This window comes from Saccostrea echinata, unplaced genomic scaffold, assembly GCF_033153115.1.
Source record: "Saccostrea echinata isolate AGI-Se365-2 ecotype Australia unplaced genomic scaffold, CSIRO_AGI_Sech_v1 ptg000012l, whole genome shotgun sequence".
In the NCBI taxonomy this organism is placed as follows: domain Eukaryota; kingdom Metazoa; phylum Mollusca; class Bivalvia; order Ostreida; family Ostreidae; genus Saccostrea; species Saccostrea echinata.
The window spans coordinates 18,456,280-18,463,086 of record NW_026889761.1 but is presented as its reverse complement, the minus strand read 5'-3'; positions in this window follow the sequence as shown (position 1 = coordinate 18,463,086).

Below are 6,807 nucleotides of genomic sequence, written 5' to 3'. Positions count from 1 at the left end.
GGCAAACATTCTGGTTTATTATACTTCTGTTAAAATGTTTTCTATATAAAGTTAAGAAGGTAAAATAACTATCTTTATAGTCTCAAAATTCCACACATAGCAAAGCTATACCCCGGGGTATAGTTTTTGCTATCCATCCCTCGGAAAATTTTCATGCAATTTTTGCCGCCAATTTTGATTTCCTGTAATCAATCTATAGACTTATGATGTCATCCTGACTTCAGTAGCATTGTGGCGTCATCAGGATTTCAGCTCATTCTAGCAGTGTTATGTTATTCCAAATACTTGTTCAAAACTTCTATAATTTTTTTTTTCATGTTTTTACTATCGAACTGTAGTATCAGGTAAATCCAATCCTCAGAAATTATGATATACATCAGTATAATAAAACGCTTATCCACTGGCTGTGAGTGGGATAGCTCTTTCATCAAACCCGCGACAGGAACTATTCCCCTCGGGCAAGCCCTCGGGGAATAGTTCCTGTCAAGGGTTTGATAAAAGAGCTATCCCACTCACAGCCAGTGGATAAGTGTATAATTTCACCCTCGAAGCCATGTGATATATGTATAATATTAACACAAGGATTAAATAGTACATAGCAGTGCATCATGATCATGAGTTAAGACATTTATATCAAAGAGTAGTACCTAATTTTGATACATGACTGTTTCATGCCGCCTTAGATAAAACTGATACCAGTCCATGTCTAAACATCATTTATCTACGTTTTGAATATGTTTTATTGACAATATGTCCATGTGAGATTAGACAGAAGTTCTAGATATTTACGTTGTCCTCTTCTTTCTAGATTTTCTTTTCTTCAGAGACCTTTAAATTTTAAATATGTCTGAGATAGTTATCAGGTATCTTTTGACAATACCTTGAACCGATTTCACATTTAAATCCCCAAGTACCTGTCTGATAATCGATATTTCAGTACAATCTAGCAATGGCGACTTTGGGAGTTGGTTCCATTTACGAAAGCGATGACGACTTTGCCAACGATTCTTCAGATGATGATTCATCAGACACAGAAAAGGTGGGTATTTTTCATCATCAAGACTAGTGACTTCACAGCAGGTGGTGTTCTTGAAGAATCAGACTTAGTAAGATATTTAGTATCATATGTCAAATTGTTTACTTACAGCAACTTCTAAAGAAAGTTTGAGTATATTGTTACCCTGGTCCGTCCGTCCGTCTGTCACAATTTCTTCTTCCTCAAACTCCCCTTTTATTTTAAGCAGTAACAAATTAATCTTTTGGAATATGATAGGGGTGTTCTGTAGATGTGCAATGAGGTTTTGGAATTTTCTATTTTACCCTTGGGTCAAAGTAAGGGTAAAAAAGGCATTTTTTCTACAAATATCTGGTTCCCTGAACTCCTCTTACATTTTCCCCAGTAGCAAATCATCTTCTGGAAGATGATTTGTGGTGTCCTGTAGATGTGCAATAAGGTTTCGAAATTTTTATTTTCACCCTGGGGGTAAAATGGGGGGGGGGGGGGTTGTTTCGAAAATGACGTTTTCCTACATAAAGCTGATTCCCAGAACGCCTCTTAAATTTAATGCCGTAGACAAATCATCTTTTGGGAGTTGATTGCTGATATCCTATAGATATGCAGTAAGGTTTCGGAATTTTATTTTCACCCTGGGGGTCAAATAGGGGTCGAAAATGAAGTTTTTTTTACAAAAACTCTGTGTCCACTGCACTAGTTAACTGTATATGTATTTACAACCACCAAGTCAATTTATGAAATACTAAGTAATTAAATGTTTTTTTTTCTGTGTATTTTAAAAATTGGCCAAGGTGACAGCTTCACGTATCACGTGACCCATATAACACATTTTTCAAAGAAGAAGAAACCAGTCACGGTAGCCTAGTGGTAGGGCGTTTGCTTCGTGATCTCGGGGTCCGGGTTCAATTCTCGTTCGCCGCTCCGCGTCAAGCCTAAGACGTAAATATAAGTAGCGATTGTTCCTTCGCCAAGTTACCGGCATTAGAAGTGAAAGTCACGAGTCTTTCGGATGAGACCTCAAAACTGACGTTCTGTGTCACGGAAGGCGTTGGCACGATAAAAAACCCTCACTGCTTAATGGCCCTGAGTGCCCTGTATAGGTCTAAATTTTAGCCCTTCACCCATCCTCACAACGTCAGAGATCCTGAGTCAACAAGTTGCTGTTGGACCCCTGACAAATTTCATTTGATATCTTATGGAGTGACTGTAGCGACGTCTTTCGGGAACATTACAAACAAATTTTGTTTTCTTATTTCTCAACCAATCACATTAAGCCCATCGGTGATAAACAATGCCTAACACGTGCATTTTAGGTGTCAATTTATTCCTTTCTGTTTACATTATCTGTCTACTTCAATTTGATTGGTGCTTCTCAATGAGAGAAGCAAGCCCGAAGTTCTTACACCTATCAAGAATTTTAAATTCAAATTACTAATTTAAATATCTAGGTATTTTTTCTTACCAAACTGTGTCCATGCCTCTTCAAAACCTTTATCCGATTTTGTAAAATTAAATGAAAATATTGAAAGCCTTTTTACATATACATTGTTTCTATGTTGCTATGTTTACTATTTCAAAAGACTTGCATCTACTTCTAGGAAATTTGTCTGACGTCTGTTAATGAGATAATCTCTCAATGGTCGGAGCTGCTGACAGATCAAGATGGAGAAGAAATCATTGATGAACTTGTCAGTGGGCAGGTTCTTTCTATAGAGGACTCTATAAAAATTCGAGATGAAGCAGATGATGCAGCAAAAAAGACAATAATTGAATCATTAAAGAAGAAAATACAGACACCGGATGAATCAACAATAAAAATAATATTGAATGTTTATAACATCAGTAAGTAAACTCTGTGTGTGTGTGTGTGTGAAATTAAGGATTACTATGTTTCATCTACTTTTTGAAAAATCTGCTCTGTAATATTCCTTTGACATGCACAAAATTATATAAGTATTGCAACAGTGGTATTACTGATGTCAGATATTTTTTTTACAGAGAAACAAAAACGAAGAGAATTTCGTAGTTTCCAAGAGTCCCAGCCGACTGGAAACGGTGCGTTTTTAAAAATTCTTTAAAATAACTCATCTTTGATTGAAACCGATTTGTGGAAATATTAAATAAAACACAGTTAAAATCAAATATTCCTGTTTTGTTTCTTTAAGACTTATGTTATTACAGAATTACATTTGGAATGGCTTGAATTTTTTTTCGTTGCAGGTCAATTACAACATATACATGTATCTGCAGAATATGATGCTGACATTCTATTCATAGAGACTAACGGATTTAAAAGTTTCGTGGCTGCTTTGAAGAAATCAAACGTTGTCATTCTTACAGGCATGCCAGGAGACGGGAAAACATCAGTTCTTAATCATTATGTTAAGAAACTCAATCTACGTAAAGCTGAAGCAAGATTTCTGCAAAGTTTTACGGAACTGCAAAGTTTAGAAGCGAGGAGGAACGTTATTTATCTTTTTGACAATGTTACCTCTACAATACCTGTTTCAAGGCGCCATTCTTCTGATGTTTTGAAAAACATAGATTCTGCTGCTTGTCGTTTCCAGAGTACAACTTGTCAAAATCGAGGAAGACTAGTCATTGTCTTTCAGAAAGATGTTCTGAATTTCCTAAAAATACGCCACGGGAACTCTCTCATTTGGTCGCAATTTCCGATTGTAGATCTTTCAGAATCCTTAGATCAAAGCGACAAGATACGGATTCTTCAAAACTATGGACTGAAAATTGGAATGGAAGACGCAAGCACATGTATGTTACATGTTTTAGCTGAGAGAGATTTTTTATGGGGGTTCCCTAAGTGTTGTAGAATGTCGTCGACAAATGCAGTTTTTCCACTGAAAAAAGATATATCTAACATTCTCAGTTTCCAGGTTAAAGTACTAGAAGAATACTTTGGAGAAATGGAGGGTCCTTGCTTAGCTGTTCTCGCCTCGATTGCTTTTCATGGAAACACAGTCGATCGTGACTTTTTCTCCAATGCTTGTTCAAATGAAATGTTTTTTCAAGATGTTTTCATCTTATGTGGGTCTGAGTATAACCACTCGATGCCTCTTTCGATGTCAGAAATCGCAAGTGCGTTCCTGGGTGTCTTTTTAGCCGAAGAAGATACAAGAAAAATATCTATGAATGAAATAGTTTCGGAGGCTACCAATCGTGTATTGTTGACAAGGAATCCCTCTAAGTTTATAGCATGGTATCCAATTGCGGTTCTATCAGAGTTCTTTAAAAATGGATCGGAAAATAAATCCAAAGTATTATTCCCAAAGGCCTACATAAGAAATCTTCTTATACGCATTACTTCAGAACTTGAAAATCCAAACATTGATTTCATTGACATTTTGGAAATGATATCACACATGTACGTGTGGAGTAAACCTCTTTGCATAAGATATATGAAGCAAGATAGAGAGATGACAGTAAGACTTCGTCAGCTCATTCCAACTGGTTCATTATTCCTGTTTTTTCAACGTAGTGTTTCACTGTCTTTTCTGTTTTGTTTGTACCAAGATTCCTCAAAGTTAAAGACTGTCTGTCGATCTTTTATACAGAAAAAGATCAAACACTTTGGTACATACATTTTTGATTCAGATGTGAATGTGAATGCGACATTGGCTGAAAAGGCATTTCCATATCTTGTGTTGTCAGAAACTAGATCTGTTGAGCCTATCCTCGGGCACAAGTCTTTGTTTCTGGCGCTCGATGTTGCAGATGACATGGATTTGGTGAACAGATTTGCTACAACAATGCAGGAGACTTGCGTTACAGAAAAATCATTATTTGACACTTTACTAAATACATACATGCTCGATGTTAGAGGAAAGGGGAAATTTGACCCTATTTACATATTAGAGCAAGGAATCCAACATAACTCTAAATGGCTTGTTAAATTGGCTTTGACATTTGCTAATCAAATTGCATATAAATTATTTGAGCGAATGGTGACAACATTCAAAAACCATCCAGATAAGAAAATACTGAAAGCTTTAGGATGTGCTGTGGCACTGTATTTTAGAAAATGTTACAAGAATACATACGATATACGGGACGTTTGGGCAGGACATTCTACGAAAAATTCAGCATTAGATACTTTGGTGGTGATAACAAATAGTTCAAAGCCGAAAAATATAGATATGAGAACTTTTGCGGGATTAAGTCTTCTATTACGGGGAGAAAATGAATTTAGCGAAGAATCAAAGAAGATGCTGCGATTTGAAAATAAATGTGCAGATTTACTCAATATAAAATTGAGTCCAGAAACAGTTAAATCTCTTCTCCGATCCCATAGTAACATTTCATTAATATCGGCGTCTTGTGTTCGTAGCAAGGGTTTTGAAACTAAGGAAATCAAAATATATCCTACGCCATGCATTTTACTGTGCTGTCCTGTAAAGGGCGTCATACCTGCGGGAGAAATGCCCTTTCCAGCTAAGCTGGAGGGTCATGAAGTTGATATCCGAGAGGCAGCATGTTCATTTGCAGCAAACGATGAACCGCTTTGCGTTGGAGATGAAATTAGATTACCAGATTCGAGTTCCATTGGTACTCTAGGTGGTTTTGTTGATTTGCCGGGGAGCTGTTTGAAGGGGTTTATAACGTGTGCACATGTTGTTTTCGAACCAACTGAATTAAAAAAGAAAGACTTTGGAAACCCACGAAAATTGGCTAGAATCTTGACTGAGATAACTGACGGAAACGGCTCTCATATCGGAGTTGTCGAGAGGGCTGTCTTTAAGGATGACAGGTATGAAGGTACGAGTGTGGATGCAGCTCTGATAAAAATATCCCACTCTATCCCTGTTGATGGATCATTCTCAAAAAAGATGCGCAAAGAAGACGCTCGTTGTGCAGGTAACAATTAATATAGGAGTAAATACATGTATTTATCATGTGCTGTTGGAGTGGTATTCAAACCTCTCAATATCGCAATAGGACGATTAAAAGTTTAATTTTATGAATTTAAAAGTATCAAAAAATATAACTATTCACTGTCAAAAGACACCAAATGTTCTGACGATTATAGGTTAATTAATAATAAAATAGCTTTTATATTACAAGAAGTTTTTATCGTTTTGATGTATTTATCTGATCACTTGTCTAATAATAGATTTCTATTTTCAGGGTTTTTCAACGAGTCACCTCATTTTTCTTATGGGGGAACTGAAAGTGTTACATTTTCAAATATAGACTCAAAAATCGTGAAAATGGGAGCAGTTAGTAGACTAACTAGCGGAAAAATCAAGTTTACAGAAGCCATATTCCGCAGTGTGCCCACAACCTTCAATGATAATTCAAATGTAACATTACAAGGACAAATGGAAATCATACCAGATATTGATCCTACAATAGATTCCAATGATAGACCTTCATTTTTATCTGCCGGGGATTCGGGGTCTTTTGTTTTTATGGTTACAAGAAAAAACCCTTTAGTACTGAAGTGCATAGGAATGGCTGTAGCCATGACTTCATTTGGAACCTGTTTTGTTACCCCAATCGAACCAATATTGGAAGCGTTAAAATTACCACTGGACTGTCTCACAAAATTTCGCGATATACCGGAAGAGGAAGTGGACATCAGGAGTTTTTTAGTTAGCATCAAGTCAGATGTGAATCAAATAAGAAGTGAAATGAATTCTAATTTGAATGACATTAAAACTCAATTGGCCAGTCAAGACCAAAAGATTCGTCGATTAGATTCAGAGGGAACAAAATGTATTATTATATAACTGAAGCTACCATTCCTTAATCAATAAATACAGAGACAATTTTTCATT